Consider the following 27,570-nt stretch of genomic DNA (forward strand, 5'->3'; position numbering starts at 1 on the left):
CTTAATAATGCCTTCAGGATGTACTTAAGAATATTCTCAGTGCAGTGTATTAAGATGTTATATTCAATAATACGGTGTCATTACAATATCATTCAATAAAGGAGCAGGTCGAAACGCTCCAACAGTCTCTGAAGTATGTTGCGTCATATTATCTCCTAGGTCGCTTAGAAGTAGAACAGCTAATTGGTTTGTGTTTACATTTCTGGTAGTGGAACAAAATATATGAGTGAGCTTTCCTAGTTTTGGATGACGAGTCCAAGCTGTATCACTAAATATTGCATTGCTTTCCCCTCCTTTAATTCTGTACCATATCCATAATAGCAAAAATATCCAATGTAACAATTATTCAATAAGTTATAAGTGTGACATTATATAGTTGGAATAGCAAAAGATTGCCCCGTTGATGGGCCTGCCCATCTTCCTCATAGAATTTTGGTCAAATTTAAGATGCTTTGACTCTTCAAGAAAGTTGAAATGACTTAAAATTTGGAAAGAAGAGAGTACAAGCTGACCACACCGGTCCTTCAAGTCTTGTAGGAAAAATAATAATAATAACGACTTTTCTCTCATCGAACCCGTGATGACCCTTAACTTTTGCTATGACCAAGTCTGATCGGGCATCTCGCTGACAACATTCTAATAAACACCAATTAATAAATGGATGTCCATATTTTATTTCAGCTGGCACGATTATTTTATGGTTACACTACTGCTCCCATAAAATTAAACAGCGCCAGCTAATAATATAATGCCTCACACAGTCACACCTTTTACAAAGCTGGATCAGTAATTTTTAGTGTCAAGTAGGTTGTAGGCATTGGCTTTGAAAATGGTTGAACAAGCCAGCTACCCCTAAAAATGATTTACAGGACCAGGTTTTTTAATCCAACTAACCTTGAAAATTAAGTTTTAGAGCCGCTTTTATTTCATAAGAATGCCCTGAAATATTTTAAAATTTTGAAAGTTTCTTGCCATTTTCAAATTTTATTTTTCTCACCAATTTATAAATATTCATTTTCCACAAAATTTAACATCTGAGAGATATACAATATAATAACTCAATGGCATTATTTAATATATAAATCATCGATCGCTTGCAATCATCATTATATTTGATCTGTCATAAACAATTGATGACATGACTAATAAGTATTGATCACACTTTACATTCTTTAAACTGAAATTACAGTAACAATAATGAAGAGGCAGCATTTCCCACTGTTGAAGAAGGCGGTGTTCATCAGTTTCCATGAAGTCACAGTCTTTTTGTTAAAGAACTTGACGGCTTTGTGAAAAATCTCACAAAGGATATGAATTGACAAATTTGGGATTAAACTAAAACACACCCTAAACTAAAGAGAAAATTTCCTATTTGACACTAGAAAAAGTTGTGCTCTTCTATTTGATATCCAAACTTGAAATCTTTCTTATTTGTCCACTCTGTCAATTTTTCTTTCCTATATGACATTTCCGTCAGTTAGCTAGTATAACGGTGTTAAATCCCATGTAAAAAGACCCTTTTTCCCCTGCTGATTTTTTTAGTCATGACGTTGGACTCACAGGATGGTTATTGCAAGTTATCTCTCCCATATGTTGGTTGTTGTTGTCTTTCGTGGCAATTTTTTAAGGGCCTGCCTCTAGTAAAAAAAAAGGAAAAATATTTTTGAAATAGATGTGAGAGTTTGTAACCAATATTTTGGATCCTAAGCAATAGCAAGAAAAAGGTTGTCAACAAGAAGTTCGAGATTGTGTAGAACTACAGCTTAGAATACACCATATCAACACCTGAGGTTGTTTGAAAATTCAAAATTTTGTATTCAAAATCTAAAAAGTCAAAATGTATATTTGGGCCTTTAATCTAAACAAAAAGTTATCAACTACAAAGTTGTAGATCATGTTGATCTCTATAATTTTGATATAAAAGTTTCTCTTTATATGAAAAAAGTTATGAATTTTTGTGTGACAAGTATTTATAGAGGTGAACCTTTAAGAGGCCTGCCTCGATCTAATAATCGATCTCTAGAGGTCTTACCTCAAGAGGGGAGCCTCTTGAAATAGCCCCAATTCTAGAGACAGTTCCATAAGTCTTTGAAAATTGATTTATAGAGGCGGGGCATGGCCATTGGGCCTCTAGATGATTTCTATATATGGTAGATCAGGATTTCTGTCTCTGAAAATAAAATACAATGCCTCATTAGGACAGTCCTAATGCTAGAAACCACAGGTAGTTTATATGTTAATTAACTTATGTAGACACTACATGTAGAAACTAGGTTCCCAATGGATAGTTTCTACACAATAATTTTTTATCCAATCACATGTATTCTCTCTTCATGATCTACCAATCACATCTCTTCATGTCTTGGTTCTCACATAGACATAGTTTCCTCTTTAAGAAACTATTTCCTTATCTCTCTTCTTTAATTGCAGTGCCATGTCATCTTTTTGCTTAGTTGGCACCCTAATGCACCCTAATTAATGATGAAGATAGAAATCATCTAGTTTCTTGGTTGGAAGTGCCTTTAGATAAGTTTCTATAGTAGTGTGAACTAAACCAAAGTTTTAAGAATACATTTGGTGAGCTAGTTTGAGCTAGCTTGACAAGCATGAAATCTCATATATTGGATAATATTTCACTTACATATACACTAGTGTGATGACAATTGGTGCCTCTACGTTATGTAATTTTGCTTATATGTATTTACTTACATATTTGTTGTCTGTCATTATATTACTCATTTGGTATGTTACTTATATATATTTATAAAATGTCACGAGTACTATTATACTTGTTGAGTGCATATACTGCCTAGGTCCTGAAATATAAAGAATTGAGAGTTCAAAATTTGTACCAAAATGTATGGTATTCTAGGTGAACAAACACTAAAAGATAATATTCACATGCATACCTACTATTAATGTCTATCATCAACCCAAATATAGTAATCAGAGAGGGTTATATACGTCACTTGTCTTAAAATTACTTCGATTCCTTATATTTTAGGACGGAGGGGATATTTTATTTTTTCCATTTTGAATCTGTTACTGCAAAACCAAATTGCATTATTGCATCAATTGCTTGGTCATTACAATTGCTTGTGAGCTAAATGAGAAAGCTCAAGCTATTAACAAACCTTGCCAAGCCGGTTTTCCAATCCTAAACTCATCTATCTTATTGCTTTCTGGCTTCCAAGAGGAGGGAGCGTTTTTAGTTCTTGCGATCCCTGCGCTGGAAAATTTGGGTGCGGCATCTCTACTACAGAAAAAATCAATCGAGGCGGGCAAAAGTGATTAACAGAGGCGGGCATCGCAACCGCCTCGGTGGAAACGTCACGGTAAATGGATCTTTCCTGACGTGGTTGAAATGTCCGCCTCGGTTAATCAATTAAAAAAAGAAAAAAAAAGAAAAATCCATGGACTGGCCCGCCGAGCCCATCCATGCACTGCCGCCGTAGCTTGCCGGATTCGGCCTTCCTGCTGCCGGATCTGGCCTCCGCGCCGCCAGATCCGGGCTCCTCCTCGCCCTCGCCGCCGGATCTGGGGTCCGGGAGGGGCCTGAGAGAGAGAGAGGGAGGGGAGAGGGGCGCCGCCGTTGGAGGAGGGGGCCATGCGGCCACGTTGGAGGAGGAAGAGGTGGCCTCACGTGCCCCGAGGAGGCAGCCGCGCGCCCCATGCCAGGGGAAGAGAAGGGCTGCCTCGCCCGCGCCTCCCGTGCGTGGCGCGCCTCAACTCGCCCGCACTGCCACTGGGAGAGGAGGGGAGGGGGCGCGCGTTGCTGGGAGACGGAGAGGCCGCGCCTGCTCCACCGCACCTAGCTTGCATCGCCGCGCCGCTCGCGACGGAGAGAGAGTGGAGGAAGAGAGAGAGAGTGAGAGAGTGGAGGAGGGAGGGGTGCCGCTGCGGAGTCGGAGGCGCGCGGAGTCAGAGGGAGGGGCGCCGTTGTGCGGCGCGACTGAGGGAGTGAGAGGTGGGGATGGAAGTTAGGGTTTGTTGCTCGCGGTATATACCCTTTACCTGGCCTAGATGGGTTGTCTAGGCCACTATTTAACCGAGACGGGCCTTATAATGTGACCGCCTCGGTTAATGTATTAACCGAGGTGGTTGTGTTATAATGCCCGCCTCGGTTAATAGGCATTAACCGAGGCGGTTATATTACAGTGGCCGCACGTGCCACGAGGAGGCAGCCGCGTGCCCCACGCCAGAGGAAGAGAAGGGCTGCCTCGCCCGTGCCTCCCATGCGCGGCCCGCCTCAACTCGCCCGCGCCGCCACTGGGAGAGGAGGGGAGGGGGCGGGCGTTGCTGGGAGATGGAGAGGCCGCGCCTGCTCCACCGCACCCAGCTTGCATCGCCGTGCCGTTCGCGACGGAGAGAGAGTGGAGGAAGAGAGAGAGAGAGAGAGAGAGAGAGAGAGAGAGAGAGAGAGAGAGAGAGAGAGAGAGTGGAGGAGGGAGGGGTGCCGCTGTGCGGCGCGACTGAGGGAGTGAGAGGTGGGGATGGAAGTTAGGATTTGCTGCTCGCGGTATATACCCTTTACCATGCCTAGATGGGTTGTCTGGGCCACTATTTAACCAAGGCAGGCCTTACAATGTGACCGCCTCGGTTAATGTATTAACCGAGGCGGTTGTGTTATAATGCTCGCCTCGGTTAATAGGCATTAACCGAGACGGTTATATTACAGTGCCCGCCTTAACCGAGGCGGTTGCTGGCCGGGCTGCCCTGCCTCGAATAACCGAGGCGGGCAACCAGGCCGACCGCCTCAGAGCCCCCAAATGAAAACGCTGTGCAAAAGATTTGGAGAGCATTCCTTATTTGACACTGAAGAAATGACCCGTTCCTTTCTTGGCCCTCGAAAAATTTTCGTTCCCTATTTGACACTGAGTTCAACTTTCGTTCCTTCCATGACACTCCGTCGCGTTTTCCATCCGGCCACCGTTAACTGCGCCGTGAAAAGACGATTTTGCCCCTATGGGCCCCACCACCCTTCTCCCTCCTCTCCTCCAGGCCGCCGTGTCCTCCCCCAGTCCGCGGCCGCGCCACCTGAGAAGGCCGCCGGCCGTCCCCGCCACCCATGGGCCCACCGAACCCATCCACGGGCAGCCGTCGACGCTCGCTGGATCCGCCGCCGGGGTGCATCCTCCACCGTCGAGCCGAATCCGGCTTCCCCACCAACAGATCCAGCCGCTGCCGCGCCCGTGCCCGCCCTCGATTTGCCGCCGGCGAGCTCGCCAGATCCGTGGGTGGATTCACGCGCCCCGAGGCCAGATCCGCGCGCCCCGAGGTCAGATCCACGAGCCCCGAGGCCAGATCTCGCCGGACTCCACCGTCGTCGTCGCGGCCGCCTGCTCCACCGCGCCACCGTCGTCGCCGCTTCTAGTCCACCGCCGGTCGCCCGAGGCCGGATCCGCGCGCCCCGAGGCCGGATCCGCGCGCCCCGAGGCTGGATCTCGCCGGACTCCACCGCCGTCGTCGCGGCCGCCTGCTCGACCACGCCACCGTCGTCGCCGCTTCAGTCTACCGCCGGTCGCCATCGAGGAGAGGGAGGAGCGCAGAAGGGACGGGCGCCACCGCGCCTAGGGAAGGGAGGGGCGCCGCCGCGCCTAGGGAAGGGAGGAGCGCCGCCGCGCCATGGGAAGGGAGGACCACCGCCGTGCTCGGGAGGGAGAGGGGCTCGGAATGGAGAGTTGGAGGGAGGGAGGGAGAGAGAGTGGAGAGAGGGAGAGAGTGGAGGGCGCAACAACCTCATGCGAAAACCACGACTGCAAGTCTAGATTTGAGGACCACACAAGCGCTGATTTAGACATTGTTGACTCATTGGTCTAATACTCCTACGTTGGTATTAATCCGTTGTTCTCAACGTTTCGTTATTGTTCGTCATCATGGTCCCTAAGAAACCTTACCAGCAAGTGGTCACCATCGTTCGCCCTTGCCAGCTTTGTACTCGTGCACCACGCGGCAAGGTTTCACGCGGGTTCGATGGTAGGCATGCCTGCTGGTGGCTTGCGCTGCTGCAACACGGAAATATTCTAGCTGATAAGTTCGTGCGAACACGTCTACTGCTTTGTTGGCACGTTCAGCAGTGTGGATTATGAACTGTGTGTGTGTGTGTGTCTGCGTGATTATGACAGGCCCCAAGACGAAGTCTTCTCAAGAGGGCCAGAATTGATCGGAACGGAATCTATTTCGTCACGGTAAAGCCACTAGCCATCTGTCTATTTAAGTTGAAGCGAACAAGTCAAAAAAAGTATTTTGTTTGCTGCAACCTGCTTGTTTCATAGGGCTCACCTCAGCAGCACCAACAATTGTATGTCTTGTTTTCATTTTTTTTTATGCTGGATCTAACAAGCGATGCCCACCATTATGATTTCCACACTGTGGAGGTCCTTAATCAGTTTTCTGCTTAATCAAGGTGAGGGTGTCCTTTTGTCCGATACTCGCCATTACCATTCTAGTGAGCAAAAAGCTTAGTACAACCACAGAACTACATCAAAAGCATCTTGTCTCCACTGGTAAGGAGGCAGCGCTAGAGTAGCGCGACGATGGATCTCGTCGTCGGCGCCTCAAACAACGCCGTGAAATCGCTGGTGAACAAGCTCGGGAGCCTCCTCGCGCAGGAGTACACCCTGATCCGTGGCGTCCGTGACGACATCCAGTACATCACCGACGAGCTGGCCAGCATGCAGGCCTTCCTCAACAAGATTAAGCGGGTGGGCGACCATGACGAGCAGCGCCTGGACTGGATGAAGCAGGTCCGGGAGGTGTCCTACGACATCGAGGACTGTGTGGACGACGTCGACCACCGCCTCAGCAGCGAGCCCCGTGGGAGCGGAGCGCTGGTGTATCTCCGGAAGAAGTGGTATCTGCTCACCACGCTGTACGCGCGCCACTGCATCGCCACGGAGATCGGCAACCTCAAGGCCCGGGCGCAGCACGTCAGCGAGCGGCGCACCAGGTACGGCGTGGAGAACACGGGAAACGTCGAAAACACGGGAGCCAATGATCCCCAAGACCGTCTAGTGCCTCCTCCCCAGCTCTTCGGCACCAAGGAGCCGGTGGGCTTCGAGGATGCCATGAAGGAGCTAGAGCCATGGTTCTCCAATGGGAGCCAGCAAAGCACCGGTAATCAGCTCAGATTCCTTGCCATTTTTGGGTCTGGTGGCCTAGGCAAGACAACTCTTGCCATGGCGCTTTACCGCAAGTTCGGAGACGATTTCGGTTGCAGAGCATCCGTGCTTGCCTCCCAGAAGTTCAATCTCCGAACAGTTTTGGGAAGGCTTATAAAGGCATTCCAAGAGCAGCAGTCCGGTGCATCAATGGAAGAGATCGAGGAAACTGACAAATTGGGAGAAGAGGATCTTAAAAGTAAACTGGACAATCTACTAAAGAAGAAGAGGTACTGTACCATTTTAATGCTCCTCATTCATGTTTCACCTTTCTTCACATATATATATAATATAAGCACGATATTGTAATCCTATTTATATTATATATATAATTTTTCTATTATAATCGTTCTTTGATGTTACTGTTGTAGTGTGCTTTTGAGAATAATTACTTTGTAGGATCAATGCTTATTTTGTATAATGCTTGAAATAGGTATCTCATCTTGATAGATGACGTTTGGTCTGTATCAGCATGGGAAAAGTTTAGGGATTCTTTGCCCAAAAATGAGAAAGGCAGTACCATAGTGGTGACAACAAGGTTCAAATCTGTGTCCGAAGCCTGTCGCCGAAGAAATGGCCGTTCCTACGAGCACAAGCCACTCCTTGAAGAAAGTTCCTACAACCTGTTTCTTGAAACAATCTCTGGTGCTGTTATTGATGATCTTTGTATTACAAGACCCATTAATAGTCCGATGATCATGAAAGCGTGCAGAGGTCTGCCATTAGCCATCATCGTAGTAGCAGGTCTTATGGCTAGTAAACTGAAGGCAAACCAAGAGTCAAACCTGTACAGCCTGTTGGAAAAGGTTGACAAAGAACTAAGTGCAGTTCAAGCAGTTCTGGGGAACAATCTCACTACGGAAGGAGTGACACGGATACTTGACCAATGCTACAAAGATTTGCCAGCTGATCTGAAAACGTGCTTGCTGTACTTGAGCATGTTTCCCAAGGGTTGCTTGATCAGTAGAAAGTGCCTCCTCAGAAGATGGATAGCCGAAGGGTTCGTTGTCGAGAAGGACGGGAAGACCGTCGAGGAAGTTGCTGAGCACTGTTTCAGTGAACTCATTGACAGGAACTTGGTCCGTCCGGTCAACAACAGCAGCAACGGCAAGGTGAAGAGCTGTCAGATTCATGACATGGTTCTGGAGTACATTGTTGCCAAGTCAAGCGACGAGAATTTCATCACTGTGTTTGGTGGTCACTGGCAAACGCCATTTCCGAGCTACAAGGTGCGTCGTCTGTCCGTTCAGAGGAGTGATGGGAAAGAGAGTGAAAAGGTAGGGAGGATGAGACTGTCCCACGTCAGATCCTTAACGGCACTAGGGAGTTTGAGAGCGCTTCATTCTACTTTGCACAAGTTTCAGATACTGCAGGTGCTAGATCTTGAAGGCTGCAAGGATTTGTCCTACAAGCAACTCAAGAAAATATGTAAAATGCACCAGCTGAAGTACCTGAGCTTACGCCAGACGGACGTAAAGGAGGTCCCGACCAAAATTGGCCGGCTGGAATCTCTGGAAGTACTTGACATAAGGGAGACGAGCATCACAAAATTGCCTGAGTCAGTTGATAAGCTTCAGAGAATGGAGCACCTACTTGCTGGCAATAAGAACAAGCGGCATGCATTGAAATTAACTGAAGCAATCACAAAGATGACGGCTTTACAGACACTATCTGGGGTTGAGATCTGTACTGATTTAGCAACTGAAGTGCTTAGAGACTTGCAGAAACTTACCAACCTGAGGAAATTCACCATTTATAAGGTTAGTTGTACCTCGAGCAATTTTGAGTTATTGCTGTCTGTCATTGAGCATCTGAGCAGTTGCTCCCTCAAGTATCTTGCAATTGATGATGATTTCACTGGATTCCTTGACACCTCACTGAATGCTTCACAAGCCCCACCAGAGCACCTGCACACCCTTGGGCTCTCTGGCAAGTTGTCTCAAGTGCCCGAGTGGATTGTCAGTCTGCACAATCTTGAGAAGCTAACCTTGTCGTTAACTTCACTCACGACGGATGCTCTGGTGGTTCTTGCCAAGCTGCCCGAGCTGTTCTCTCTCATTTTCTCACTCGACTCAACCAGGAACAATGCAAGTGTTCTCAAGACCCTTCATGATAACACACTCAAGTCAGGTGGCAACATCTTTGTGCCACCTGAGGGATTCCAAAAGCTTAAACTGCTACGCTTTGCAGCACCTGTGCTGCCACCTCTGAGCTTCCTGGAAGGGGCAATGCCGGTGCTTCAGAGGATTGAGCTAAGGTTCAGAATGGTGGAGGGTGTCTATGGCCTGGAAAATTAGTCTTTCAAGTATCCAACAGGTAGTGCTTACTGTCAGCAGTCAGGCGCCTAAAGATGCCAAGGAAAAGGCACACCAAGTCAAGGAATTAGCATGCATTATTATTCATGGGAAGGGTAATGCTCTCAGCGTGGTTCTCGATGAGTACAATGAATCAACAGAACAGAAGTAGATTATCTGGTCATTATTGGCATAGTCACAACGAGTCTGTCATCGCTTTCTTACGTTGTAAACTTATATTACATTACTCCATGATCGTGCATTATCATTTCTTGTATAATTTGTGGAACTATTACCAATTATTATCAACGTTACTTCTCCTGGAGTAATACAATCACAATTTTAATATCTACTATACCTGAATAGGAGAGCCCCACTAGCAAATTTTCTTGCAATTTCGTGAAGCAACGTCAGCAATCTCCTTCCCATCTAGTATTAAAGTGCAACTGAAACTCAAGACGGAAGCATCCCTATGGGCGTGGAAACTTACAGCTAGGGGCCATTATGTGTCTGTTGCACTTCACCTCCTGCGCGGCTGCGCCACTGCCTCAAAGCACTCCATTCACCGCTTCACCTACATGTTCGGTTTTGATAGAGGCAACCCAGTCTTCCCTCTATAAAATGAAAAATCCATACCTAGATTAGCCCTAATCCTTCCTGGCTCTATGGAACCCAACAAGCGCGTGACTACGACTGCCTCCTCCTCCTCCTCTCTGTCGCGGGGTATTCTTCGGCTCTGGATCAAAGAAGCTTCGCTAGAGAAAGAGGAACATTCCAGGGAGGTGCATGAGTAGCCACTACTACACAAAGGATTTGTAGCAATGTCATGTTTTTTTTAGGGACGACTCAATCACCAGCCGCTCATACAGTAGGCGTGCTACGGACCAACAGGACCAGGCCCATCTATAAATTAGATTTGTAGGGGCGGTTTGGACCCGGCCCTACAAATCTATGATTTATAGCAACGGTTTCGTAGAAGCGGCTGGCCAAGCCACCCCTACAAACCATCACTAGCTGCCCCTACAAATCATCACGAACCTGAGAGGGAATACACCCCTTGGATGCAGGTCGAGCCGATTCCTAGGAATTGAGCGGACGGGGTCTGACCCAGATGAGCGGGTGCGTGGGGAGGAAAGAGTAGGGCGCGCGAGCACATGCGAGCGGCGAGATGGAGGAAGGAGCAGCACGCATCGCGTCGCGAAGCGCCGACGACCGCGCGTGCGCACAGGAGGAGCACCGGCGGCCGTGCTTGCGCGGAGGAGGACACGCATGCATGCAGGAGCAGAGGAGCAGCGGGGGCGGAGCGAGCCGTGGAGCTGCGGCGGGGGCGGCCGGGCTGAGCAGGAGGGCGACGGCGCGGGGCGGGGTTGGGTCGCGGTTCGTGAGGTACAGCGGGAAGGGGCTTGGCAAGTGGAAGGAAGAAGAAGAGGACATTAGGCAACCAGACAGGGCCCAGTCTCCCGACCCAGTACTGTAGATTATTGAAACCAAACAAAGAATTGGAGCCGACCCAACCTTATCAACCAAACACTGAAATGGGTCCAACCCAACCTAGAAAACAGGGGCAGGTCCAACCCAACCCATGTCATCCCAAAACCAAACACATGCTAATAATGTGATTCTCATAAAATATTTTACTGGATATCTCGATGCCTAGCCCAATAGAATATACAACGCAACACAATTTCCACATGCACCAACGTGTGGGTGTCATCTAGTTATTACTAATTGAAGGTCTCCCACAGATACTTTGTGTTCATTATGATGAAACAAGTTCTGATTCTATTCATCATCACCCATAACTGCCATTGAATTCAATCTATTTTCTAAAAAAACTACTCACATCTATGATTATAAAAAATAAATAAAGTAACCCCATAAATTTAGGTCGAGCTTACCCATTTTTTGCCATTATGAAATATAATTTAAAATAACCTCTAAATATATATAGATTTCCTACCTTAGCATTATGAAACATAATGTGAAATACCTCTATATTTCTTTTTAAATTACTCATATTTTCCATCATGAACGGTAATATAAAGTAGCCCATTTAATTTGTATCTAAATTATGTTGGAACTCGCCAGAGAGAACGCAGACGTTGTTGCCGGCAAGATCACGACCAGGAAGAACGCACACAACTCACGCGAACACAGGATACAATCTCGTTTAGTGCTGTGAAACTTGGCAGCGTTTTCTGGTTGTATTGCTATGCTTAAATAAGATATTACAAGGAAACTAAATCCGCCTTTCAATCATGCTGATACATGCACAATCATGCACTGATCATGCTACTAATTAGCTACTGCCTAATTAGCTATTATCCAGAAATGCTAAGTGCATGCAAATATGCTAAGTCTAATCAGCACACAAGGAATACAATCAACAATCTCCTCCTAAGCCTTGCTGTACAGAATATTTACATCAAGCATGCCGATCTTGGCATGCATCTCATGAAATTTGACTCTGCCAAGAGCCTTCGTCAGAATGTCACCCGGCTGCTCTTCACTTCTGACGAAATCTACATTGATCAAACCAATGTCTGCATACTCCCGGACAAAGTGATACTTCACTTCGATGTGCTTCCTCTGTCCATAAAGAACCGGATTCTAGTTCAGAGCAATAGCCGACTTGTCCACCTTCAGCATTGGTACTCTTGGTGTCCCTCCCTGCACTTCATAACACCCGAGCTAGCCAAACTGCTTGAGATGCAGCGTTTGCAGCAACTATGTATTCTGCCTCGCAGGTGGACTAAGCTACCACCTTTTGCTTCATGGACTGCCAGGTCATTGGACTGTTGGCCAAAAAAAAGATCACTCCAGTTGTGCTTTTCCTAGCATCAACATCTCCAGCGAAGTCAACACACTACTCACGTCTATGATTATAAAACATAAATAAAGTAACCACATAAATTTAGGTCGAGTTTACCCATTTTTACCATTATGAAATATAATTTAAAATAACCCCTAAATATATATGTAGATTTCCCAACTTAGCATTACGAAACATAATGTAAAATACCTCTATATTTCTTTTTAAATTACTCATATTTTCCATCATGAAAGGTAATATAAAGTAGGCCATTTAATTTGTATCTAAATTATCCATTCCTAGCATTATGAAAATGAACTAAAATCTCCCTCATATCTATTCCTAATACCAACATAAGCTATCACTACGCCACAACTAATAATCACTACCGGGTCACAACCCCCCCCCCCCCCCTCATTGTTGGAATTCAGTCGGCATAGGTTAATCTGTAGTGATGGGGCAGCCTATCAGCCCAACAGTGATAATAGGTACAACATTGTCGGGTCAAAGTTTCGGCCGGCCGTGGTATTTATGGCTATCCAAGTTATCGCTTGAACCGACAGTGATATGGTGATTGTCACTGTCATTTAGGACATAGCCCGTGTGGCAGAACCAACCAATTTAACCAAATCCCAAGTGTATTTATCAGCCTTTTGACCATAACAGCATGTATAATTCCCTGATAGGAAAATTCATTCGTCTTGGGAAGTACGGGAGACCACTGGTGGTGCTATATTTTCCTGGCCCTTTAAGGTTAGTTTGAGTAAAAAGTCGATCATTATATGGCTTAAGCATTAAAATTCTCTTGAGGTTAGCACTGCTACTCCCATCTAAGATCTCTAAAAGCATCTAGGCTCCTAGTTGGGTTTCAGTGATTAATGACAATACGAGATTACTGTGACTAACGTGTGTTTTGCAGAGGCAATTAAGTTAGGTTATGGTAATGGCAAATTAATTGGGCAATCATGGTTATCTTGCCCCTACGATGGAAATCGTTTCAGTTTTCAAAGGACGGACGACAAGGTTAAGGATGGACTAGTTCTAAGTGTCGTTTGGTGTTGAAGAGACACTTAGAGTAGTTTAGGACTTTGTTTTTCCTTTGGCCGTACTATTAAGGGGGGTATGGACTAGTAGCTTGACCTAGGTGAGTCTAGTGGGTTAGGTGTGGTTTACACTTGTCAAATCTAGCACTAGATAGCTCCTAAGTAGCCCTAAAATCAATTGGAGAAAACTTTATTCAAATATGATTGCGAGTTGGAAGTGAATGGAGGGTCAAATGTTGATCGGACGCTGGTTCTGGTGTGACCGAACGCTGGCAGTAGAGTCTGGTCAGTTCATTTGATCAAGCAGATGTTGTCTGGTGGGACCGGACGTTGAGTGAAAAGCGACCGGACGCTGAGTGAAAAGTGACCTGACGTTGGGTGCCAGCGTTCGGTCGACTCCAGTAAGGTTCCAGAGAGGTTTTCGTGACCGGACACGTCCGGTCAGTGCTGACCGGACGCTGGTCAGAGTCCGGTCACAACTTAAACGGCTCAGTGGCGGGTGAACTGACCGGAGCGTCCGGTCACGCCGCAGTGGCACATAACGGTTCGTTTTGAATGAGGGTGTATAAATACTTCCTCTATTCACTCAAGGGATCACTTTTGCTCATTTCAACAGCTGAGAAACACCCTTAAGAGTGCCAAAGAGAGCAAGGTCTTAGTGAGGTGATTGAGATTTGAGAATCCAAGATTAAGGCCTCATTAGTGAAAGCAAGAGTAGCAAAGTGTGCATCCATCCTTCTCATTAGGCTTGTCGTGGTCAAGTGATAGTTTGTGCTTGTTACTCTTGGTGATCGCCATCACCTAGATGGCTTGGTGGTGATTGGGAGTTTGATGATCATCCGGCGGAGCTTGTGGATGACTGTCGATGTTTTACCACCGATAGCCTGCCACGGGGGTACCCGGGGCAGTATGTTCGGGCTTCGGCGTATGCTGAACTCGATGGTTAACGCAAGAGACAGTCGATTTATCCTGGTTCAGGCCCTCGATCGTAGATCGAGTAATAACCTTACGTCCAGTCGGCGTTAGCCTTTGCGTTGGATTGAATGTGATATGTTGTGTTGTACAATTGTCGTCCTCTCGTCCAGGAGCCCTGCCCTCCTTTATATAGTCAGGAGGTCAGAGTCTTAGTCGGTTTATAATGAGAGTTACTAGTAGGATTATTGAATAGTACTACTACTAGGATTACAAGGGAAGAATCCTAGTTAGACTAGATCTTCTCTTTCCTTTGTGGGGTATCCTGTGGGTCCCGTATCGACAAGCCCCCGAGCACTTCATGGTTGAGCTCTGAAAGTCTCGTTTTGCTTTTTCAGGTCTTGATGAGTAGTAACAAAACGTCATCCGAGTGCTTTCTGGAGTGAAACCTTGTAGCGCTTCTTGGGACCTTTGAGTGGTGAGTGCTTTTTTGAAGAAAAAGTATGTCCATCTGGTTGTAGCCCCCAAGCCTCTTGCTATTTGGAACAAGTAGCTGGAGGATCTTGTCTTGAAGTTGCTCTGTTTGTTCATTGAAGTTTTATCAAAAAGAACTCAAATATGGCTCGTTCCGGGTTCTTTTTGTCGTAATGTCTTGAAGTGGTCCGCGTTGAAGAAGTCTTTTGGTGACGTGCGCTTTTTCGAAGAAAAAGTGCACTCACTGAGTGTAGCCCCCGAGCCTCTTGCTATTTGGAACAAAAAGTTGGAGGGTCTTGAATCTTTATGTTGTTTGAAAATTTATGTTCTAAAGTAGTTCCTGAGAGTTCAAAATTTGTACCAAAATGTATGGTATTCTAGGTGAACAAACACTAAAAGATAATATTCACATGCATACCTACTATTAATGTCTATCATCAACCCAAATATAGTAATCAGAGAGGGTTATATACGTCACTTGTCTTAAAATTACTTTGTTTCCTTATATTTTAGGACGGAGGGGGTATTTTATTTTTTCCATTTTGAATCTGTTACTGCAAAACCAAATTGCATAATTGCATCAATTGTTTGGTCATTACAATTGCTCGTGAGCTAAATGAGAAAGCTCAAGCTATTAACAAACCTTGCCCAGCCGGTTTTCCAATCCTAAACTCATCTATCCTATTGCTTTTTGGCTGAGAGCGTTTTTAGTTCTTGCGATGCCTGCGCCGGAAAATTTGGGTGCGGCATCTCTACTACAGAAAAAATTAATCGAGGCAGGCAAAAGTGATTAACTGAGGCGGGCATCGCAACCGTCTCGGTGGAAAGGTCAAGGTAAATGGATCTTTCCCGAGGCAGTTGAAATGCCCGCCTCGGTTAATCAATTAAAAAACAAAAAAAATCCATGGACAGGCCCGCCGAGCCCATCCATGCACTGCCGCTGCTGCCGCCGTAGATCGCCGGATCCGGCCTTCCTGCTGCCGGATCTGGCCTCCCCGTCGTCGGATCTGGGCACCTCCTTGCCCTCGCCGCCGGATCTGGGGTCCGGGAGGGGCCTGAGATAAAGAGAGAGAGAGGGAGGGGAGAGGGGCGCCGCCGCTGGAGGAGGGAGGGGCGCCGCTGCGGAGTTGGAGAGAGGGGCGTCGCTGTGCGGCGCGACTGAGGGAGTAAGAGGTGGGGATGGAAGTTAGGATTTGCTGCTCGCGGTATATACCCTTTACCAGGCCTAGATGGGTTGTCTAGGCCACTATTTAACCGAGGCGGGCCTTATAATGTGACCGCCTCGATTAATAGGCATTAACCGAGGCAGTTATATTACAGTGCCCGCCTCGGTTAAGGATTAACCGAGGCGGTTGCTGGCCTGGTTGCCTTGCCTCGAATAACCGAGGCGGGGAACCTGGCCGACTGCCTTGGAGCCCCCAAATGAAAACGCTGTACAAAAGATTTTCTGTAGTAGATAAACAAGACATACTGTTTTTTGTAGCACACAAAATGAAAACAGTATGTCTATATTATGGTCGCCAGTGTCTAGGTAATACAGTATGTCTTGTTTACATTTTTGTGTGTGCTGGGTCTAATTCTAGCAAGCGATGTCACCATTAAACCGCTGCGGCGGTGGCTTTTTCAGTTTTAACTATAGTATTTGATAGTAGTATAAAACCGTACACTACTGGAATCTCGCTTTTTTTTGTGCGTGCGAAAACCCACGGAAAAATTCGAATACCGTCAGAAAAATATTTTTCTGACGGTGTACCGTCAGAAAATAACCTACAGAAATAGAATGACAGAAAAATCGACTTTTCTGTGGGTTCACCGCCAGAAACAATTTTTCTGTGGGTCTCACACGCGCAGAAAAATTGTGTTCGCCCAGATTAAAACTATTTTTTCTATGTGTTAATCCACATAGAAAAAAGAAATAAACGCACAGAAAAACACATGTTTTTTGTCTGTCGGTCTAGTGAACTCACAAAAAAAATCATTTCGCCTAGATTAAAAATCATATTTCTGTGTAGCCAGCCTCACAGGAAAAAAGAGTTAAACACACAAAAAAAATTATTTTAAAATAGTAGCAACAGCATATTAAAATATATATTGTCCATACAGTAATGAAGTCTACAAGCACGGCTCATAACTAATGACTATCATCATATTTCATCATACATGAATAGTATCATTTAGCCATGCATCAACATGTTACATTCAGCAATCTCGATACATATAATCAGCATGAAAGTTGTTACATATCATTGTTGTTCATAACAATGGACTCAATGTTTCAATGTCATTATACAGTTACAAAACACAATGTTATTGAAACCATATAAACAAAGCACGGCTACTGATCAACATATCTACAATCTGTTCTCAAACTAAAAAATTCCCAAAGCCTCCTGCAAAAGACCATTTTTCATTAATTAGAGTAATCTTGTGAATAGGAAAAAATATTCAGAGGTAAAGAGAAAAGTAATTTCTAATAGACATTGAACTGAATTAACCATAACTCAAGATAGTGTTTAGACACTAGTCCACAAATTTCAGTAAGGTAACGAGACAGCATGCATGCAAGGATTACACTATTATAAAGAAATAGATATGCTGGATTGGTCGTCAAGCATCAATTCAACTCTAACACAATGAACCCTCCATAACAATCCAAGTACTTCATGTGTACAGACTAATGGGGAAAAAAACAATGGATAAATTATTCGGTTCCCTAGAAGCAACAATCTCCAGTAAGCTGGACACATACTGTAAAACAGATGAGGTCTATATTCATACTATATTATTATGTAATATTAAGTTCTGGAAGATTGTCCACAGTTGTAAGATCTTATAGCTTAGATGATACTAGCTAATATTTGGTTTCATCAACAAAACTGAAAGACCTAATACTTTTGTCCACTAACTCTAATTATAAAATCAGAGGCACATCATTTTGGAGATGAAATAAGAAATATGCCTATTGTCAACATCAAGAATAAATAAAAATAATTATAAAAAAAACTAGTTCAAATGAGAATACCTGAAGACTGGCCATCAGTATATTTGTCAGTCAAACTGTACTGATCATTGTAGAATTTGACCATGTGTTGGTCTAGAATCTTTTCCAAACCCTGGAAGCACAAAACAGCCCAATTTAGCAATCACAGACATCCCATTGATAAAAGTACAAAAGCAATAGAATGACATAAGAATAATACAAAAGCCACAGAAAGGTTCTTATCCGATAATAATGTTGCTCTGAAAATATTTCCAGAACTGAATTTTTTGGATCCGATTACTTATCATTACTAAACTATTTTAAAAAACTATCCTCATATAAGGGCCTTTCAACAATGCATGCTGCCCAGTGAATTCTATGGAAGGGGACCTTCATATGTTTAGGAGATCAAGCTAGGAAGTTCAGCTGTCCTTAACACTGTAATCTACAAGATGGCAGACTTTTTTTGACATATTTCCCGACTTCCAGCTTATAAGATTATACTCGAAAGCGACACAGTGTAGTAACTCATAAGTATATAAACAAGTGCATATATATTACACAGAAAACACGGACTCTTCTTACCAGACACACATCTAATTAAATAGGATGTACATTTCATTCTCAAGAAATGAAAAGAGAGTTACAGTAGTTCACTGCAAGAGTGATCTGAGCACTGCATCCCGCTATATATTTACAAGGTTTGCTCTTGAATACATGCATAGAGTTCCTGTTGCAAGGTTGTCATGTAACTTTCCATATCAAGCAGAAATGCAATAACATGGACACCATAAAGAGAAAAATAGATACCAAGCTGAATCATCTCATGAAGGCAATTGGGAGCATCCCAGCAACTGGAATGGACAGAGTTTGAATGTAGATCAGGACACGTGGGGAAATGCCAGGGGCAAAAAGAAGGCAGATGGTAACTGCCAATGGGAGAAGCAGCCAAGCACTTACAAACGGAAGAAGACAAAAGTTCCAGCTCGGTCCAGTCAAGCAAACAAAATTAGTATTGGTAACTGAGCTAATAGAAAAGAAACTATTGGTCATTCTAGATCCATTAGAGAGCAGTATGTCAAAAGCACAAGAACTACATATATTTCACCTGGAGCAAAGAACAAGAGCAAAAGAACTTAAGAAATGGCTCAGATTTACCCATTATCAGCATGACAACTGCAACTTAATTTCACCTAGAACTTAATTTAATTCTCTCTCTCTAATAGAAATTGAACTGACCACAGAACTGGTTGCTTGTACTGGTACAAGCCATCCTAGTTAAGCAGCAAACAGATCAAAATTTCCCAAGTACCAGCTCATAAGGTGCTAAAGTGCAGAAGTTCTCTAATGGAAACTTGATTCATCACAGCCACTCAAGAGTAGTACAAAACAAAAAAAGTCACACGGCATAGTTAGGGAAGGGGAGAGCAGCGCGGCACGAGACTGGGGTTTCATATCATTTCAGCTCCGCAAATATCACATATCAAAATAATTGATCAGGTTGATATATGCAAGATATTCAAGATACTGTTTTCATAGCATCTCACCTGAAAAACAACCAGGGTAACAAAACAAACAAGTTAAAATTGTATTTTAACTTTACAGTAAAATCTTCTTATTACATTGCTCCCTCAAATCTGATAGGCAAAGCAACAATTGGAAAAAGAAAGACATGCTACATATGCATCCATAAACTGTAGCGAGCAAAGCATATCAATCCACACAGATGATGACAAATTAACTTGTAGCGAGCAAATTTTGTTCAGTTAATTTACCATCAAGGATATGTTATACTGAAAGTCCAAGTACCGGATAACAATTTGAACATGTTTTTTTTTCTAAACTTGATTGAACAAAAACTAAATTCACCTTTGTCAAGTGTAATCAGGGGCTCATTCAAGTTTGCAAATGGCTGCAGTGAGAATTCCATATTCTCTTAGTAATGCAGCAATAAAATGACACCGTGTAAGCCTATGACCAGATCAGACAAGACATGAACAGGTCAGAACTAAGGAAGAAAAAACAACCAGATATCATAGTACTAAAACACTAGGAACAATTAGGAAATTCTCAAGCAGCACGGAAGCAAAGCAGCAAAGCACGAATTAAATTACTCTCTAATTATACAGCTAACAGAAGCTCTAATAAAAAAGGCACGCCGACACCACGACCGCACCACCAGCACCGCCGCCGCCGCCATCCACGCCCGTACCACCAGCACTGCCGCCACCATCCACGCCCAACTGCCTCCGCCACCACGCCCCCCGCCACCGCTCTCGGCCAGGGGGCTGTAGCTCGCCCCTGGCCCGCGCAGCCGTCCCCTCCGCCGCCTGGGGTGCGCCATCGTCGGGCCCCCTCCCTGGATCTCGCCGTTGGGGAGGGAGGGAGGGAGGGGGGCGGCACCGGCCGCCGGATCTCGCCGGTGGGGAGCGGGAGGGGCCGCGCCAGGGAAGAAGGGAGGGGAGGGGGGGAGAGGGAGGGGGCGGCACCGGCCGCGCCGGATCTGGCCAGTGGGGAGCGGGAGGGGAGGGACCGCACCGGGGAAGAAGGTAGGGGAGGGGGGAGAGGGAGGGGGCAGCACCGGCCAAGGTAGGGGAGGGGGGAGAGAGGGAGGGGGCGGCACCGGCCGCGTCGAGGAAGAAGGGGAGGGGCGGGATCCGGCGGAGGATGGGCGGGTGCGGGTGCGGGTGCGGGTGCGGGAGGAGTGTAACGGAGTGTGCGGGGCTGGGGAGGGGAGGGGAGGGTGCGGCAGGGAAGAAGAAGGGGAGGGAGGGGAGCGTGCGTGCGTGAGGAGCCGAGCAGGCGAGTCCGCGACGGGTTAGGGTTAGGACTTCTTGGTTTTTTTCCATGCGTGTGTATGTTTTTTCTGTGTGTTTTAAAATACCGACAGAATAATAACATTTTTTCTGTGCGTGCATATCTTTTTTCTGTGCGTTTTTAAAGAACCGACAGAATAAGTTTCATTTTTCTGCGAGTGCTGATTTTTTCCGTGTGTATTGTCACGCACAGAAAAATCATACAATTGTTCTGTGGGTTTTCGTATTTTTCTGTGGGGATATTTTGAAACCCACAGAAAAATCGTTGCGTACCGAAAAAATGCACAGAAAAATTTGTCACCACAGAACAATTCGAGTTTCCAGCAGTGGTAGTGGCCGCTCCTTTAAGTTGAAGCGAACAAGTCCAAAAAAGTATTTTGTTTGCTGCAACCTGCTTGTTTCATAGGGCTCACCTCAGCAGCACCAACAATTGTATGTCTTGTTTTCATTTTTTTTATGCTGGATCTAACAAACGATGCCCACCATTATGACTTCCACACGGTGGAGGTCCTTAATCAGATTTCTGCTTAATCAAGGTGAGGGTGTCCTTTTGTCCGATACTCGCCATTACCATTCTAGTGAGCAAAAAGCTTAGTACAACCACAGAACTACATCAAAAGCATCTTGTCTCCACTGGTAAGGAGGCAGCGCTAGAGTAGCGCGACGATGGATCTCGTCGTCGGCGCCTCAAACAACGCCGTGAAATCGCTGGTGAACAAGCTCGGGAGCCTCCTCGCGCAGGAGTACACCCTGATCCGTGGCGTCCGTGATGACATCCAGTACATCACCGACGAGCTGGCCAGCATGCAGGCCTTCCTCAACAAGATTAAGCGGGTGGGCGACCATGACGAGCAGCGCCTGGACTGGATGAAGCAGGTCCGGGAGGTGTCCTACGACATCGAGGACTGTGTGGACGACGTCGACCACCGCCTCAGCAGCGAGCCCCGTGGGAGCGGAGCGCTGGTGTATCTCCGGAAGAAGTGGTATCTGCTCACCACGCTGTACGCGCGCCACTGCATCGCCACGGAGATCGGCAACCTCAAGGCCCGGGCGCAGCACGTCAGCGAGCGGCGCACCAGGTACGGCGTGGAGAACACGGGAAACGTCGAAAACACGGGAGCCAATGATCCCCAAGACCGTCTAGTGCCTCCTCCCCAGCTCTTCGGCACCAAGGAGCCGGTGGGCTTGGAGGATGCCATGAAGGAGCTAGAGCCATGGTTCTCCAATGGGAGCCAGCAAAGCACCGGTAATCAGCTCAGATTCCTTGCCATTTTTGGGTCTGGTGGCCTAGGCAAGACCACTCTTGCCATGGCGCTTTACCGCAAGTTCGGAGACGATTTCGGTTGCAGAGCATCCGTGCTTGCCTCCCAGAAGTTCAATCTCCGAACAGTTTTGGGAAGGCTTATAAAGACATTCCAAGAGCAGCAGTCTGGTGCATCAATGGAAGAGATCGAGGAAACTGACAAATTGGGAGAAGAGGATCTTAAAAGTAAACTGGACAATCTACTAAAGAAGAAGAGGTACTGTACCATTTTAATGCTCCTCATTCATGTTTCACCTTTCTTCACATATATATATATATATATATATATATATATATATATATATAATATAATTAAGCACGATATTGTAATCCTATTTATATTATATATATAATTTTTCTATTATAATCGTTCTTTGATGTTACTGTTGTAGTGTGCTTTTGAGAATGATTACTTTGTAGGATCAATGCTTATTTTGTATAATGCTTGAAATAGGTATCTCATCTTGATAGATGACGTTTGGTCTGTATCAGCATGGGAAAAGTTCAGGGATTCTTTGCCCAAAAATAAGAAAGGCAGTACCATAGTGGTGATCTGTGTCCGAAGCCTGTCGCCGAAGAAATGGCCGTTCCTACGAGCACAAGCCACTCCTTGAAGAAAGTTCCTACAACCTGTTTCTTGAAACAATCTCTGGTGCTGTTATTGATGATCTTTGTATTACAAGACCCATTAATAGTCCGATGATCATGAAAACGTGCAGAGGTCTGCCATTAGCCATCATCGTAGTAGCAGGTCTTATGGCTAGTAAACTGAAGGCAAACCAAGAGTCAAACCTGGACAGCCTGTTGGAAAAGGTTGACAAAGAACTAAGTGCAGTTCATGCAGTTCTGGGGAACAATCTCACTACGGAAGGAGTGACACGGATACTTGACCAATGCTACAAAGATTTGCCAGCTGATCTGAAAACGTGCTTGCTGTACTTGAGCATGTTTCCCAAGGGTTGCTTGATCAGTAGAAAGTGCCTCCTCAGAAGATGGATAGCCGAAGGGTTCGTTGTCGAGAAGGACGGGAAGACCGTCGAGGAAGTTGCTGAGCACTGTTTCAGTGAACTCATTGACAGGAACTTGGTCCGTCCGGTCAACAACAGCAGCAACGGCAAGGTGAAGAGCTGTCAGATTCATGACATGGTTCTGGAGTACATTGTTGCCAAGTCAAGCGACGAGAATTTCGTCACTGTGTTTGGTGGTCACTGGCAAACGCCATTTCCGAGCTACAAGGTGCGTCGTCTGTCCGTTCAGAGGAGTGATGGGAAAGAGAATGAAAAGGTAGGGAGGATGAGACTGTCCCACGTCAGATCCTTAACGGCACTAGGGAGTTTGAGAGCGCTTCATTCTACTTTGCACAAGTTTCAGATACTCCAGGTGCTAGATCTTGAAGGCTGCAAGGATTTGTCCTACAAGCAACTTAAGAAAATATGTAAAATGCACCAGTTGAAGTACCTGAGCCTGCGACGGACAGACGTAAAGGAGATCCCACCCAAAATTGGCCGGATGGAATCTCTGGAAGTGCTTGACATAAGGGAGACGAGCATCACAAAATTGCCAGAGTCTGTTGATAAGCTTCAGAGAATGGCGCACCTACTTGCTGGCAACAAGAACAAGCGGCATGCATTGAAATTAACTGAAGGGATCACAAAAATGACGGCTTTACATACACTCTCTGGGGTTGAGATCTGTACCGATTTAGCTACTGAAGTGCTTAGAGACTTGCAGAAACTTACCAACCTGAGGAAATTCACCATCTACAAAGTTAGTTGTACCCCAGGCAACTACGAGTTCAAAATTTGTACCAAAATGTATGGTATTCTAGGTGAACAAACACTAAAAGATAATATTCACATGCATACCTACTATTAATGTCTATCATCAACCCAAATATAGTAATCAGAGAGGGTTATATACGTCACTTGTCTTAAAATTACTTTGTTTCCTTATATTTTAGGACGGAGGGGGTATTTTATTTTTTCCATTTTGAATCTGTTACTGCAAAACCAAATTGCATAATTGCATCAATTGTTTGGTCATTACAATTGCTCGTGAGCTAAATGAGAAAGCTCAAGCTATTAACAAACCTTGCCCAGCCGGTTTTCCAATCCTAAACTCATCTATCCTATTGCTTTTTGGCTGAGAGCGTTTTTAGTTCTTGCGATGCCTGCGCCGGAAAATTTGGGTGCGGCATCTCTACTACAGAAAAAATTAATCGAGGCAGGCAAAAGTGATTAACTGAGGCGGGCATCGCAACCGTCTCGGTGGAAAGGTCAAGGTAAATGGATCTTTCCCGAGGCGGTTGAAATGCCCGCCTCGGTTAATCAATTAAAAAACAAAAAAAATCCATGGACAGGCCCGCCGAGCCCATCCATGCACTGCCGCTGCTGCCGCCGTAGATCGCCGGATCCGGCCTTCCTGCTGCCGGATCTGGCCTCCCCGTCGTCGGATCTGGGCACCTCCTTGCCCTCGCCGCCGGATCTGGGGTCCGGGAGGGGCCTGAGATAAAGAGAGAGAGAGGGAGGGGAGAGGGGCGCCGCCGCTGGAGGAGGGAGGGGCGCCGCTGCGGAGTTGGAGAGAGGGGCGTCGCTGTGCGGCGCGACTGAGGGAGTAAGAGGTGGGGATGGAAGTTAGGATTTGCTGCTCGCGGTATATACCCTTTACCAGGCCTAGATGGGTTGTCTAGGCCACTATTTAACCGAGGCGGGCCTTATAATGTGACCGCCTCGATTAATAGGCATTAACCGAGGCAGTTATATTACAGTGCCCGCCTCGGTTAACAAGGTTCAGAATGGTGGAGGGTGTCTATGGCCTGGAAAATCTTTCAAGTATCCAACAGGTAGTCCTGACTGTCAGCAGTCAGGCGCCTAAAGATGCCAAGGAAAAGGCGCAACAAGTCAAGGAATTAGCCTGCATTATTCATGGGAAGGGTAATGCTCTCAGCGTGGTTCTCGATGAGTACAATGAATCAACAGAACAGAAGTAGATTATCTGGTCATAAACTCATAATTGGCATAGTTACAACGAGTCTGTCATCGCTTTCTTACGTTGTAAACTTATATTACATTACTCCATGATCGTGCATTATCATTTCTTGTATAATTTGTGGAACTATTACCAATTATTATCAACGTTACTTCTCCTGGAGTAATACAATCACAATTTTAATATCTACTATACCTAAATAGGAGAACCCCACTAGCAAATTTTCTTGCAATTTTCGTGAAGCAACGTCAGCAATATCCTTCCCATCTAGTATTAAAGTGCAACTGAAACTCAAGACGGAAGCATCCCTATGGCCGTGGAAACTTACAGCTAGGGGCCATTATGTGTCTGTTGCACTTCACCTCCTGCGCGGCTGCGCCACTGCCTCAAAGCACTCCATTCACCGCTTCACCTACATGTTCGGTTTTGATAGAGGCAACCCAGTCTTCCCTCTATAAAATGAAAAGTCCATACCTAGATTAGCCCCAATCCTTCCTGGCTCTACGGAACCCAACAAGCGCGTGACTACGACTGTCTCCTCCTCCTCATCTCTGTCGCGGGGTATTCTTCGGCTCTGGATCAAAGAAGCTTCGCCGGAGAAAGAGGAACATTCCAGGGAGGTGCATGAGTAGCCACTACTACACAAAGGATTTGTAGCAATGTCATGTTTTTTTAGGGGCGGCTCAATCACCAACCGCTCCTACAGTAGGCGTGCTACGGACCAACGGGACCAGCCGCCCCAATAAATAGAACAGAGACGGCTAGTGATTTGTACGGGCGGCTTACTCACCAGTCGCCCCTACTATTTGATTTATAGGAGCGGTTCAATCATCAGCCGCCCCTAAAAAATTATAGGGGCTACATATTGTTTTACAGAGCCGTCTCTACAAAAAAAAATTTGTAGGGAATACCAGGCGCCTCTATAAATTAGATTTGTAGGGGCGGTTTGGCAACCGGCCCTATAAATCTATGATTTATAGCAACGGTTTCGTAGGAGCGGCTGGTCAAGCCACCCCTACAAACCATCACGAACCTGAGAGGGAATACACCCCTTGGATGCAGGTCGAGCCGATTCCTAGGAATCGAGCGGACGGGGTCTGACCCAGATGAGCGGGCGTGTGGGGAGGAAGGAGTAGGGCGCGCGAGCACATGTGACCAGTGAGATGGAGGAAGGAGCAGTGCGCATCGCTTCCGCGAAGCGCCGACAGCCGCGCGTGCACACAGGAGGAGCACCGGCGGACGGGCTTGTGCGGAGGAGGACACGCATGCGTGGAGGAGCAGAGGAGCAGCGGGGGCGGAGCGAGCCGTGGAGCTGCGGCGGGGGCGGCCGGGCCGAGCAAGAGCAGCGTGCCGCCACGGCCAGGAAGCCGCAGGAGGGCGACGGTGTGGGGCGGGGCTAGGTGGCGGTGCATGAGGTACGGCGGGGAGGGGCTTGGCAAGTGGAAGGAAGAAGAAGAGGACATTAGGCAGCCAGACAGGGCCCAGTCTCCCGACCCAGTACTGCAGATTCTTGAAACCAAACAAAGAATTGGAACCGACCCAACCTTATCAACCAAACACTGAAATGGGTCCAACCCAACCTAGAAAACAGGGGCAGGTCCAACCCAACCCATGTTATCCCAAAACCAAACACATGCTAATAATGTGATTCTCATAAAATATTTTACTGGATATCTCGATGCCTAGCCCAATAGAATATACAACGCAACACAATTTCCACATGCACCAACGTGTGGGTGTCATCTAGTTATTACTAATTGAAGGTCTCCCACAGATACTTTGTGTTAATTATGATGAAACAAGATCTGATTCTATTCATCATCACCCATAACTGCCATTGAATTCAATCTATTTTCTAAAAAAACTACTCACATCTATGATTATAAAAAATAAATAAAAGTAACCCCATAAATTTAGGTCGAGCTTACCCATTTTTTGCCATTATGAAATGTAATTTAAAATAACCTCTAAATATATATAGATTTCCTACCTTAGCATTATGAAACATAATGTGAAATACCTCTATATTTCTTTTTAAATTACTCATATTTTCCATCATGAAAGGTAATATAAAGTAGCCCATTTAATTTGTATCTAAATTATGTTGGAACTCGCCAGAGAGAACGCAGACGTTGTTGCCGGCAAGATCACGACCAGGAAGAACGCACACAACTCACGCGAACACAGGATACGATCTCGTTTAGTGCTGTGAAACTTGCAGCGTTTTCTGGTTGTATTGCTATGCTTAAATAAGATATTACAAGGAAACTAAATCCGCCTTTCAATCATGCTGATACATGCACAATCATGCACTGATCATGCTACTAATTAGCTACTGCCTAATTAGCTATTATCCAGAAATGCTAAGTGCATGCAAATATGCTAAGTCTAATCAGCACACAAGGAATACAATCAACAATCTACTCCGAAGCCTTGCTGTACAGAATATTTACATCAAGCATGCCGATCTTGGCATGCATCTCATGAAATTTGACTCTGCCAAGAGCCTTCGTCAGAATGTCACCCGGCTGCTCTTCACTTCTGACGAAATCTACATTGATCAAACCAATGTCTGCAGACTCCCGGACAAAGTGATACTTCACTTCGATGTGCTTGCTCTGTCCATAAAGAACCGGATTCTACTTCAGAGCAATAGCCGACTTGTTGTCCACCTTCAGCATTGGCACTCTTGGTGTCCCTCCCTGCACTTCATAACACCCGAGCTAGCCAAACTGCTTGAGATGCAGCGTTTGCAGCAACTATGTATTCTGCCTCGCAGGTGGACTAA

The 27,570-nt window shown here is 45.8% G+C and overlaps 3 pseudogenes; all 3 read left to right on the forward strand.

Annotated features, from left to right (window-relative positions):
- The window catches only part of LOC136487037 (disease resistance protein Pik-1-like), a 41,552-nt pseudogene that overhangs the window by 7,166 nt on the left and 6,816 nt on the right, over positions 1 to 27,570 (forward strand).
- LOC136485448 (disease resistance protein Pik-2-like) lies at positions 6,268 to 9,794 on the forward strand (annotated as a pseudogene).
- On the forward strand, positions 20,893 to 23,669 carry LOC136487239 (disease resistance protein Pik-2-like; annotated as a pseudogene).

This window comes from Miscanthus floridulus, chromosome 10, assembly GCF_019320115.1.
Source record: "Miscanthus floridulus cultivar M001 chromosome 10, ASM1932011v1, whole genome shotgun sequence".
Taxonomy (NCBI): Eukaryota; Viridiplantae; Streptophyta; class Magnoliopsida; order Poales; family Poaceae; genus Miscanthus; species Miscanthus floridulus.